This window comes from Nansenia antarctica, assembly GCF_963989245.1.
Source record: "Nansenia antarctica genome assembly, chromosome: 12".
Lineage (NCBI taxonomy): Eukaryota > Metazoa > Chordata > Actinopteri > Argentiniformes > Microstomatidae > Nansenia > Nansenia antarctica.
This window is the reverse complement of record NC_137682.1, coordinates 1,408,876-1,422,642: the sequence shown is the minus strand read 5'-3', so window position 1 is coordinate 1,422,642 and position 13,767 is coordinate 1,408,876. Positions and strand designations below refer to the sequence as shown.

Here is a 13,767-nt window from a genome sequence, read left to right as displayed (position 1 = left end):
GACGACTGCGAATCCGTCGCGCAGAAAACGCGTCATTTCATGTATGACCTGCAGAGAACAGAAGAGTAGAATAACATAATATATATCTACATACTGTCACTTACGGTAAGAGAGATTATGTCAGTTGTATTACACGTGTGCTGTATTGTGACTCTGACTTGATGACATTCTATATTGGCTATACACGCTGCTACATCGCGGGAAAGTAATACTATAATCGTAGAAGTTGCGAAATGATGCCACAGTTCATGATGGTCTCGTGCATTGGCAGCTGCACGTAACGTTTATTATAATAATAATAATGCATTTATTTTATAAGGCGCCTTTCATGGCACTCAAGGTCGCCGTACAACAACACATTTAAAAACAGTTACAACAAATTCAAAATACAAAATACATAGAAATATACAGTATAAAACATAGCTATTTATGTCGCTGTATGAAACCTTTGACACCATGCCTGCAGCTGTCAACACAGTGATGTGACACTGCGCTGTTTAGTTTCATTCAAGGTGAAGAAGGTGACAGAGTCACTGGATATTAGTTATGTGTCGTTTGTTCTGCAGAATGTAGAAGTGATGCAATGATTTTCTTGGGGAACCTTGATCTGTAGTTGACTGTCTGGAAGTGACCCTTGAACTTGAGCTGTCAGCTGTCAGTGCTCTCTCTCTCTCTCTCTCTCTCTCTCTCTCTCTCTCTCTCTCTCTCTCTCTCTCTCTGTCTCTGTCTGTCTCTCTGTCTCTCTCTCTGTCTCTCTCTCTCTCTGTCTCTGTCTCTCTCTCTCTGTCTCTCTCTCTCTCTCTCTCTCTCTCTCTCTCTCTCTCTCTCTCTCTCTCTCTCTCTCTCTCTCTCTCTCTCTCTCTCTGTCTGCACCGTCATCGCGTCCTCCTAGGTAGGCAATCCATCACGTTTTTGATTTTCAGTATAGGCCTTAAGTAAAGTGTCTTATTCAAGATGAGTGTCCACGGCTACTCGGAAGCTGAACACCAGGGTAGTGAGAAGATCGACCACCATGGCCTGGCTGATCTTCCCCGTGGACCCCTGGACATCTACAGGAGCAGAGCCTCCTTCAACTGGAAGGACATGGTTATGTTCCTCGATGGAGAGGAGGTGCTCGCATTTAAGGTAGGCTGCTGTGAAAATCAATGTGTAATGAACATGTTGTAAGCTGGTAATTAAGTGGTAGGTTACTGTAGGCCTACTAGAGGTGATTTTAAATAATACTCTTATGATGAGGTAGCCCATCCTGCCACTTCTAAGACCAGATGTAGCCGCTTGACCAGGAAGATGTCCTCTTGGTATAGTGATTTATGTCTGTGGCATCCGTGTGAGTCACCAGTTTCTTCCAGTTACACTACATTCTGTCTATCAACAGATGCAATATATTATGATTATGTAGCACCTTTCAAAATATGCTGATCTATCCACGTTGTATTGGAGGTGTAGGGATGATGACCATGATGGTCTTGATCGTTATATGAAGTACATTCATATACATGAGTACAGCAACTGTAATACAGTATGTAAATCCTTTTGATTTGAGACAATATTATTACAATTTCTTTCTAACCATAGCGTGATAAAAGATGAATAACATCAAGGATACTAATACTAGTTACAGTAACCTGTCTATTTCTCCTTGTTACAAACACATTGGTTGTTGTATATCTGACTGTTTCTTTATTTTTAATACTTTTTTATTTATGTTATTTTTTCTGAGTGGGGCAGTCCCACTCATATTTTTCTTTTTATTGATAGAGACAGTAGAGATTTAGACAGGAAGGATGGGTGAGAGAGAGAGGAGGGATGACATGCAGGACATGTCCGCGGCCGGAATCGAACCGGGAACCCTGTGGTTACTTCATCGACGCTTAACCCGCTACGCCACCTAAGCGCCCCAATATATCTGACTGTTTCTTAAAAACGTTTTCAGTAAGGCCTAACCTTGAGGAATATCTAGCAGTGTTTGTATATTTGACCATATTATTCTCTGTTTGTTCGACAGCAACATGTGTTCCGTACGTTGGAGAACGATCCCGTATTCGCGCGTCAGCCCGGGGAGGACATCACCATGGAGACGAGGCGCGAGCTGACGTTCCGCAGGGTCAAACAGCTGTTCCGTTACGAGTTCCTCACGCGGGACGACATGATGCAGAACCCGTGGAAGAGTGTCATCCTCAACGACTGTCTGATGATGTACGACGTGTCCATGAGCGCCAAGTTCTTCCTCAACAAAGGGGTGAGCGTGGTCATGTTGATGGTAGCCACACCAAAGCGGCTCAAAATCTATAGCCACTCCATCCTTGGGAGATGATCATCTTTCATCTATTGTAAACAATGGCAATGAGTTTAAGATTAACTTAAGATCTTACTACTATGTACTATGAAGCTTTCAGGTGTATCGTTTTCATTTATGTAATTTGTCAAGGCCATTCGTCAAGGCTATGGCTACAGGTGTAATTCAGGACAGTGATACTTGCTACAATGCTTGGTTTACGTACCAGGAACATTTGGGCTGGCTATGGACTTATGTATGTATGTATGTAATGTAATGTAGTAGAAATCACGTATGACATAATCAATTTCTGCATGTGTCTTCTCAAGAGAAGAGGTGATGTCAAATGATATTTGATTGTCAGTCTGGCCTTGTTCTGTTGCAGATGTTTGGTGCAACAGTGGCTAACTCAGGATCCCAGAGACACAACAAGTTTGTGGAGGATACAGAGGACATGACGGTAAACATGAATCAGCATATCTTGACGTTAGAATTACAAGGTTCTATCTCAATTTTTGTCAAAATTTAGTTTTTTACATACCGGTAATCTGATTCATTAGATGTTTATTAATGCCTGTGTGGTGTTATTTTTAAAATATTGACATTTTTGAGTTAGTAATTAATAAAATACAAAGGTTCCATCTCACAAAACATAATGGAATGTAAAAACTTTGACGCTCAATATCTCTGAACTGCCCTAAACGGAGATAGAACCTTATCATTCTAAACGGAGATAGAACCTTAGAATTCTAAACGGAGTTAGAACCTTATAATTCTAAACGGAGATAGAACCTTATCATTCTAAACGGAGATAGAACTTTAGAATTCTAAATGGAGATAGAACCTTAGAATTCTAAACTCACGATATACATCCCTTCTCTCTCTCTCTGCCATGACTTGTAACATGTACCCAAATAGTAATCCCATATCTCAGGTTAGATAGTAACAGGTTATAGCAGGTTATACCATTCAGTGAGTTATGCAAATATGCCCTTTGACCAGTCTGACCTATCCCCCATTCTAACATCCCCAGCCAGGCATGCACAGCCTTATGCCATCTACAACGCTGTAACTAAAGAGCAGCTTGATAAAGACCACTTTGTGTCAAAAACGGTTATTATAATATAGTATCTACTTACTACTCATCATCACAAGTCCTTCAAATACAACAGCATGACAATAGGACACAAATGGTAAATGGTAAATGGACTGCACTTATATAGCGCCTTTTTTGCTGCTACAAAGCTGCTACTTTACAACGGCCTCTCATTCACCCATTCACACACACATTCACACACCAATGGCGGCAAGCTGCCATGCAAGGCGCTGGCCCGCTCACTGGGAGCAATTTTGGGGTTCAGTGTCTTGCCCAAGGACACTTCGACATGTGGCCAGCCGGGGCTCGAACCGCCGATCTGCCAACCTTGTGATCATTAGACGGCGACTCTACCTCCTGAGACACAGCCGCCCCAACAATATGAAACATAACCTCTCTGTCGTCCCCTAAGCAGCACCTGTCTGTTCTTGTCTCTCCGCAGACGTTTGGCTGCTTTGCGTTGACAGAACTCAGCCACGGCAGCAACACCAGAGCCATGAGGACCACAGCCAAGTATGAACCCAGCACTCAGGTAGGGTGGGACACAGTCCACATACAGCATGGTCTATCACACTAGCTATTAGGGATGGGACATAGACTAAGGCCCGATTCCATTTTCACCCCTACGGCTCCGTTTAGCGTGTTCACGTTTAGGGTAGGGGTGTTTAGGGTAGGGGTGTTTAGGGTGGGGGTGTTTAGGGTAGGGGGGGGGGTCCCAATCCATCGAGGGCTAGGGGGAAGGGAGAGGACTCCGTCCACGGCTCCGTTTGGAGATGTTTCGGGACCACGTTCGATTCGTGGCACTATTAGTTGTTGTTTTTGTATTAATCATGCACAGAAAAACAATATTCACAACACACAAGCATAATATTAATATAGTTCAGTAATTATTATTACTACTTATTATTATTATTGACAGGCATGATAATCGCTCAGCTTTCTTCGAAATTCGCCGTTTTGAATCCAAAATAGGTTACCTACCTGAATCGTGTAGATCCCATGAGATTTTTTTTTTGGGGGGGGGGGGGGCTGTGGAGCGACAGAAAAAAGACGTAGCGACATATAGAAACGTTTCTAGTATATTCTATCTAGTATACTAGTATACTCAAGTTAAACATCTGTCTCCTCCAGGAATTTGTGATCAACTCCCCTGACTTTGAGGCAGCTAAGTTCTGGGTGGGGAACCTGGGTAAGACGGCCACGCACGCTGTGGTGTTCGCCCAGCTCTACACGCCTGACGGGCTCTGCCAAGGACTGCACTCCTTCGTAGTCCAGGTACTGTCTCTCATATCTCTCTCTCTCTCTCTCTCTCTCTCTCTCTCTCTCTCATATCTCTCTCTCTCTCTCTCAACAGAAGAATATTGCAAGGGATTTTGGCAAAAAAATGGGCCACTACCCACACGTTTAGCTGTGCTACTCATTCCATAAATGTATGATCCTTACAAGTTGTACCTCATTGTAAAGGTGACTAATCAGGCTTTCCAACGATATAAAATACAATACCAATTGGTATTATTAAAGGGGAGGAATAATCAACAAAAAAAGCGTTTCCGAACTTTTTTTGAGGGGTTTACATACACTCTTAAACCCTAATATACATACACTCTTAAACGCTAATATACATACACTCTTAAACGCTAATATACATACACTCTTAAACCCTCACATACATACAAACAATAGATGAAACACCTGACATAGGAGTGTTAAACTAAGTATGTACTAAATGATTTGTCATTTCAAAAACAGCATTTGCAAAGCTAATCTTGATGTATCAGACATGTTTGTTAGTTACATGGGTGAGGTTGTAAGCTGGTGTCTTTGACCCTGCAGGTCAGAGACCCCAAGACCCTGTTGGCCGTGCCGGGGGTGCTGGTGGGAGATATGGGCAAGAAACTGGGACAGAACGGGCTGGACAACGGGTGGGTTCAGCTACATGTATTTGTATTCGGTTGTTAAGTCGTGACGTGTTTCCAGGTCCAACGTTGGCTGAGGCGCTGTCTTCGAAATGCCTCAGTAATAATAATAATTCATTATATTTGTATAGCGCTTTTCCGAGGCTCAAAGACGCTGACAAATATGGGAAAAAAGGGAAAGTGCTTCTGCGTCCCTTGTTGTATTAATAGAAAACGATTGAACTGTCATTCTACCGCTGTAGTACACTGGTACTCTGGTGGAGGGAATTTCTGGTTTGGACCCGGAAATTGCTAAACATCACGTTTGACATCAGACTTAACAACCGAATAGCACTGTTTACAAAGACAATTAGTCTGAAAGTGATTTACAACATGAACAATACAGATCATCTAAACAATAAAACAACATCAAAATACTTCAGCCTGCCAATTACGGTGCAATCCAGTCTTGTATTTTGTGAAAGGCAATAATATATTGTCCCATGAGGTTCTGTGGCAATTCAAGCCTTCTTCAGTAAACGGTGGTGAGTGACACTCTCCACTAGAACCACTAGAGGGCAGTGCAATCCTATGTTTCACACTGTAGGTCCAAAATGTTCTGTTGCATGAATCTCAACAACTTACTAGAAGTCATTGATCTCCCCACCAGGGAATGTTCCACAATATGAATGAAGGTTCACGCTCTAAACCACACAGTCAATTTCATCACAATGATGACAATGATTTGACTATTTGCAATGTATCTGTAGAATTGATGGTTGATGCTCAATGATTATTAGTAGCTAACTGACATCATAAAGGAGTGTTTTGCTTATTAACTTTTTTCCTCTACCAGTTTTGCAGTGTTCCATAATGTCAGGATCCCACGGGAGAACATGCTCAACAAAACGGGTGACGTCACCCCCGATGGACGTTACGTGACACCTTTCAAGGTGAGTTGCAGCAGGGCCTTCCCCCCATACCATGGTGCGATTCGCCAACCCTCCGATCTCAGGACACTCTTTACCACGACACCACTAGCGTCCTTTTCAGGGGGTCAGTGTATCTGTATGAAGCTGCCATCTGCAGAAACAGGAGACGCTACTGTAGACTCCATCCCTATGGGCCATTCTGGCTTCTGTGACCTGGCTCAAACAATGCTTACTTACTTACTTACTTACTTACTTACTTACTTACTTACTTACTTACTATGAAGGTGAGTAAACCTCCACCTACACACGTTCCTTAGAGAGATAAGACTTTTTCCACTTTTTTCTCACTAACATACTGCTGCAGAAATCACATTATCCTCCTAGTTCCTCCTCTTGTCTGCCACAGAGCACAGAGCACCGTCTATGTTATGTTATGTGAAGACGGGGTTCTAACCTCCAGCTCTATGGAACTTGGCTCGGGTTCTACTCAGACGTGACAGGATTCTAACCTCTCTAAGCTCTATGGAACTTGGCTGGGGTTCTACTCAGACGTGACAGCGGGATGTCAGAATGAAAACGTCCAAACAAACACTCTGGGATTGGTTCACCACGCCTGGCCTCACTGGAAGAATCTTCTTACTGTTTTCCTTTCAAATAAACACGGAGAGAGAGGGAGGGAGGGCCTGTGGAGGCATGGGGGGGATCTGGAGGGCCGTGGGTTCACCTGACTGATGGGAACATGCCGAAGGGAGGCTTCTGTGAAAACAAATAAAGACTGGGGGAGAGTAGGAGAGGAGACCTCTAATAGGTCTGTGGTGGGGATCTCCTGCGAGGCCTGGGACAGAATCGGTAGCTTTTATTGTCTGTTTTTATAGACCAACCATGAGCCTGGAGGGAGGACTGGGTGAGCGCATGGTTGTTAGGGTTAGGGTTATTAGTCATAGCCAGGCATGGAACATTCCTCTTCGCCCCTGGGACGTGAGTAAGGGATCATGTCAGGAGAGGTCTTTAAAACAGCTCTGGATAACCTGGAGCTGGAACCTCCTGTAGGTGAAAATCAATAGCAGATGATTGAAGTTGGTGTTTTGTGTTTTGGACCTTTACAATTGGACACGGGGAACACGTCTTGTTTCACTGGTCTCTCCGTAGGTGGAGGTGATGTTGAATCACACTCCCGTCTCATGGCGAGGTAGCCTTGAGAAATGTAGACTCAAGTGTTGCCCTGGGACCATACCAAATATAGTGTAATGAAGAACTATGGGGGGGGGGGTGGAAGGGATGTTATCGCCATGGGGGGGGGGTAAGATTAAAATAAAAAGTCAGGACAGACACTTATTTTGTTTGGTGTGATAATTGTGAATTTTTCATGTGTACTGTTTTGAAATAAATAATTGATTACAACAACAAAAAAAGTGTTGCCCTGGGACCTAGTCCTCTTAGCTTAGCACTAGATGCTTCAGTCTTCACATGGGAGACTCGGATTCGAACCCTGTCTGTCTGTAACTTCATCTCCATAGAGATACATGTATATGTATGTATCGCTATTGTATCTCCCCAATCTCCCCAATCTCTTAAGCCATAGTATTCAAAAACACTGTTGACCCTATTGAATCAACAGAACTGGTTATCAGACCAAATACACAAATATTAAGTGTTCCCTTCCCTCCTCTTTCTTTCTCACTTTCTCTTGTTTCTCTCTCTCTCTCTCTCTCTCTATCCTACTCCCACTCCCTTTTCTCTCTCTCTATCCTCCTCCCTTTTCTCTCTCAGGACCCTAACAAGCGGTTCGGGGCGTCGCTGGGCGCTCTCTCCGGGGGCCGGGTGTCCATCTCCAGGATGGCGGTGGTCAACCTGAAGCTGGCCATGACCGTGGCGGTCCGCTTCTCTGCTACCCGCCGCCAGTTTGGGCCTAAAGACACAGAGGAGATCCCCGTGCTAGAGTACCAGCTGCAGGTACGACTAGATCCCGGTGCTAGAGTACCAGCTGCAGGTACAGCTAGCAGGCAACCTTGATGATAATAATAATAATAATAATAATAATAATAATAATAATAATAATAATAACTTTAATTGATATAGCGCCTTTCAAAAAGCCCAAGGACGCTTTACAAGGGAATGATCGGACAGACAAAACAGAAAACAAACAAAACAAAACTGAAACAATGACTAGGGGCCAAAGGCCTTGGAGAACAGATGGGTTTTGAGGGCTAATTTGAAGGAGTCCAGGGTGGGGGCGTTGCGGAGCACTATGGGGAGAGAGTTCCAGAGGGTAGGTGCAGCCACGCTGAAGGCTCTGTCCCCAAAGGTCCGTAGGTTGGTGCGGGGGGACGACGACAGCAGGCCCATGTCAGCGGTGATGACGGCAACACAGACAAAACACATTGTTGTTCATAATAAAGACTTACGCTAAAGACTTCAGCTTACGCTAAGGACTTTAAATTATTATTATTTCTTTTTTTTATGTAGTAGGGCAGTCCCACTCATATTTTTCATTTTATTGGACAGATACAGTGAAGACAGACAGACAGGAAAGTAAGGAGAAGAAGGGAGAGAGAGAGGGCATGTCAGCAGGGCATGGGGCCGGATTCGAACCCATGCCGACATGGGCATAATGTGTGCACTGTAGACCGCGGTGCTAGACCACTGGACCACCCCAGGCCACGACTTACACTTTTTTAAGCTAAATAACTTCCATTTTGTCCTCCACAAGTAGCTGAAGTAGTGTGACTGTATGGCTGTGTATATATTCTAACATACCTACTAGAATGAAATGTGCTGCTTTATGGGAAATGTAGTTTTCTGGGGGGGTGGCTCATGTTGCACCCTGCCTGTCTGCGTGTGTGTCTGCAGCAATGGCGTCTCATCCCGTACCTGGCGGCGGTGTACGCCCTGGACCACTTCTCCAAGTCCATCTTCATGAACTTTGTGGAGTTCCAGATCGGCCTCATGATGAAGGACAAGAGCGACAGACAGGTAAGGAAGGGAGGGAGGGAGGGAGGGAGGGAGGGAGGGAGGGAGGGAGGCTTGGAGGGAGGGAGGGAGGCAGGGAGGGAGGGAGGCTTGGAGGGAGGGAGGGTGGGAGGGAGGGAGGGAGGGAGGGAGGGAGGGAGAGAGGGAGAGAGGGAGAGAGGGAGAGAGGGAGAGAGAGAGAGAGAGAGAGAGAGAGGGGGAGGGAAGAAAAGGGGAAGCAAGGGTTAGGAGGAGACATGTGAATGGTATAGTAGAGAGAGTGTGTGTGTGATGATCTCACATTGACCTGTGTTGTTTATGTATGTTGATATAGTTTGCCCTTATTGCTCGCATGCGTGTGTGTGTGTGTGTGTGTGTGTGTGTGTGTGTGTGTGTGCGTGCGTGCGTGCGTGCGTGCGTGCGTGCGTGCGTGCGTGCGTGCGTGCGCGTGCGCGCGCGTGCGTGCGTGCGTGCGCGTGCGCGTGCGCGTGCGCGTGCGCGTGCGTGTGCGTGTGCGTGTGCGTGTGCGTGTGCGTGTGTGTGTGTGTGTGTGTGTGTGCCTAGGCGGAGCTGGGCAGAGAGATCCACGCCCTGGCCTGCTCCAGCAAGCCCCTGGGCTCCTGGACGGCTCAGCGGGGGATCCAGGAGTGTCGGGAGGCCTGCGGAGGGCACGGCTACCTGGCCAGTGAGTCACACCACACACTACACTACTACACCTGCGGAGGGCACGGCTACCTGGCCAGTGAGTCACACTACACACTACACACTACACACTACACCTGCGGAGGGCACGGCTACCTGGCCAGTGAGTCACACTACACTACTACACATGCTGTTATACTGTATATCAGCACTCATGGAATGCCTCTCGTCCAATCAAATTACTTAGTCGGAAATAACTGTTGTATAAATGATTCTTCTCAGTGTTGATAACCATGTTGCTCCCCTCCCCTCAGTGAACCGCCTGGGGGATCTCCGGGACGACAACGACCCCAACTGCACATACGAGGGAGACAACAACGTGCTGCTGCAGCAGACTGGCAACTACCTGCTGAGCTGGCTGCATGCCAAGCACCATGGTCAGTCTCTAACCCTAACCTTAATAACTAACTTTAATATAGTGTTACCTTAAGATATACAGTAATATTAACTTTAACTATAATGCTAAACTGAGGTTTACAATACTACCTTTGGACACATACTGTATACTGCACATTGCATACTGTACATAAGATACCTTAACTGTACGTAGCTCATAACTGTATATACCCCTAAACTACCATACATGGCTTACTGTACCTATCTCTATCATTGTCATGTTTTTTTTATATAATATTAGTTTTTATATCATGTTCTTATATCACTATTTACCACTTCTGGTTAGACGCTAAAGTGCATTTCGTTGTCTGGTACTCGTACTCTGCAATGACAATAAGGTTGAAGTCTAATCTAATCTCATCTCTAATAATGCAATACGTAGTATATAACACAACACAATAATCAGACACAGTCAGTGTACTGTACATGTTTACATATCGCCAGTGGCGGACTCAGGCTGTTTGAAGGGCAGGGGGGGGGCGAAAAGAAAAGGGCACCTACTGCACAACATGGGACCCCATCAGTGCACATGGTCAAGTTTAGACCTTTGGCAGGGCAGCCAATAGGACACATCCTCTAATTTTGCCACTCAAAAGGGCAATTTAGTGCGACGTTTTTCAACTGTGGGGGCACATGGTCAAGTTTAGACCATTGGAGGGGCACCAATAGGGCACGTCCTCTAATTTTCGCCACTCAAAAGGGCATTTTTGCCACTCAAAAGGGCACTTAAGAGAGACGTTTTTTAGTGGCAGTCGCCCCCCCTGCCCTCCCTCTGAGTCCGCCAGTGCTATGGAGTCATCATTATTAGCCTTGACATGTAATGAACTCTTGGAGCACAGCCAACTACCACAAGACCATTTTTATAGGACCAACATAAGATATGTTTTGGTTGAAATTCAGATGTTTCATCTGTGTTGGTGTACGCCTGTATGACGTTGGTGGTGAGCTCTGCTGAGTCTGAGGTGCTGGTGGTGTTTTGTAGATAAGGTGAAGATCGAGTCTCCGCTGGGGTCTGTCAACTTCCTGGACGACCTCGACAGCATCCTGGAGACCAGATTCACAGCAACATCCATGGAAGAGTGCATGGACTCTGCAGGTACGACACACACACGCACACACACATACACACATACACACACAATGCTCTCTGCAGGTACGAGACACACACACACGCACCCACGCACGCAAACACACACTGACGGTAGAGATTCTTCTAGAATCTTCCAGGTGTTATAAAAGGATTAAGCAACCACACAACCACAATAGGCTAGGCAACCACACAACCACAATAGGCTAGGCAACCACACTGACCCTCACATGCACCACAGGGCAGGCTGCCCCTGGAAGTGCCTGTTTGGAAATCGATCAGCTCTGCTCCATTCAGAGAGACAGCAGCGCTCCATGTCGGTTAGGGGCTGTAACACAACAGCTTTCAAAAGAATGCAAAAACATTGACCACCACACACACACACACACACACACACACACACACACACACACACACACACACACACACACACACACACACACTCACAGCAGTGGTCTTTCTCTGCAGTGTTTTGACTGTGTGGATGAATGCCCTTCCAAGGTAAAGGCAGACAGACAGGCTGACCAGGCTGAGAGACCAGCAGGCTGCTTGGCTGTGAACCCTGGCGTGTGTCCCTCTCCCACATGTGCCAAACATCTGCACAGTGTATTGACATCATCATCATCCCCCAGACGGTGACTTAGCTGGCCTGTCGTCTAGCAACCCTGCTAGACGTGGTCAGGCCCGCAGCCTGGGTTCATTTTAAATGAATAATCAGGGTGTCGTCGGGGGGGATGCGGACATTTTGTCTCGGTCACGCTCTGCCACCACAATACCAGACCACGTGTGTGTCATAACGAGGGGTGGAGGAGGTAGAGGAGGAAGTTAGAAGATCTGCGTTCGAGTGCAAGGGTGCGTTAGACACAGTTCGTGACGTTAGAATTATAAGGTTCTATCTCCTTTTTTGGTAAAAATTTAGTTTTTTACATAATCTGATCCAGTAGGTGTTTATTAATGCCTGTGTGGTGTTATTTTAAAAAATGTTGAGTTAGTAATTAATAAAATATAAAGGTTCCATCTCATAAAACATAATGGAATGTAAAAACTTTGACGCTCAATATCTCTGAACTGCCCTAAACGGAGATAGAACCTTATCATTCTAAACGGAGATAGAACCTTATCATTCTAAACGGAGATAGAACCTTCTCATTCTAAGCTCACAAGTTGTTGTTGTTGTTGTTACTAGGTTAATTGCTAGCACATGATGTGTCAGAGCTTTCCTGTTATGATGGTCTGCAGAGTGTAGTGAGTGAGGCCATGCGGTCGCCATGGCAACGGACGGTAAAGCTATAACATTCTAAAAAAGGGAGTGACGTCGTGTCCCGAGTCACTCTGGTTTTGTTTTTATCCTTCTCTCACGAGCCCCTCTAAATACAATGTGTAATGTTTACTGGTTAACCAAATAGCTCTTCCCAAATATTATATATGTTACGGTACATGTGGTAAAACTAGGGTTAGGGTTAGGTGCTAGGGTGACTTGGTACATGCTGGCATGTCTAACCCTACCCCTAACCCTAACCGTAATCCTAATCCTACCCCTAACCGTAGCACCCTAGCACCTAACCCTAACCCTAGTTTTCCCACATGTACCGTAACATAATATATCATCTGACCGTTCATAGCTCACAACGTTTCTCATACAACGTGTCTCTGTCTAACTACACAAGCATAGCACTTACCCTAACCCTCATATCCCCCATAGCCATCGGAGAGTCATCTGTTTGTCATTACGGGTGTGTGTGACATTACCGCCTCTCCTGCGTACCTTGGCCCTGGAAGCTGTGAAAACAACCGTTCCCGCCACCACACCTGCACCACCTCGCGTGCGAGCGCACAGATACACACACCCACACACCCTCCCTTGTAAAGCCAGCCAAGTAAAACACAGTCTTATCATGGTCAGGAGTGGGGTCAGTCAGACAGCCACTCACTAACTTTATGGTATGATCTGATCTGACTCCCTTATGTGTGAAGCGAGTGTTTGTAGTCCATATGAGGTCTATAGTGAGTGTTTGTAGTCCATATTTAACACTGCAGCCTATGTAGCCTGTTTATTATAACACTGCAGTGCAGCCTATGTAACCTGTTTCTCCTGTCCTGTCGGCCCATTCCCTCCGCAGTACCGCTGGCTGCCTACAGGTGGCTGGTGTGTTTCCTTCTGAGGGAGAGTCAGAGGCGGCTGGCCCAGGAGAAGGCTGCTGGCAGGGCTGACTTTGAGGCTCGCAACAACAGCCAGGTAACACACACACACACACACACACACACGCACACACACACACACATACACACACACACACACACACACACACACACAAACACACACACACACACACACACACACACACACACACACATACACACACACACACATAGGCCTACCCCTGAATGAGTGAACAGAGCTGTGTGTGTGTGTGTGTGTGTGTGTGTGTGTGTGT

The 13,767-nt window shown here is 45.7% G+C and overlaps 1 pseudogene across 1 annotated transcript in view; it reads left to right on the top strand.

Moving 5' to 3' along the window:
- Positions 1–860: 860 nt before the first annotated feature.
- The window catches only part of LOC308168406 (peroxisomal acyl-coenzyme A oxidase 3-like), a 27,527-nt pseudogene continuing 14,620 nt past the window's right edge, over positions 861–13,767 (top strand). The window contains exons 1-13 of the transcript XR_013938051.1: positions 861–1,125; positions 2,006–2,239; positions 2,661–2,735; positions 3,814–3,903; positions 4,503–4,646; positions 5,205–5,293; positions 6,123–6,219; positions 7,969–8,151; positions 9,049–9,171; positions 9,712–9,832; positions 10,104–10,226; positions 11,228–11,341; positions 13,453–13,568. The product of XR_013938051.1 is annotated as a peroxisomal acyl-coenzyme A oxidase 3-like (transcript). The remainder of the gene's footprint in view (positions 1,126–2,005; positions 2,240–2,660; positions 2,736–3,813; positions 3,904–4,502; positions 4,647–5,204; positions 5,294–6,122; positions 6,220–7,968; positions 8,152–9,048; positions 9,172–9,711; positions 9,833–10,103; positions 10,227–11,227; positions 11,342–13,452; positions 13,569–13,767) is intronic.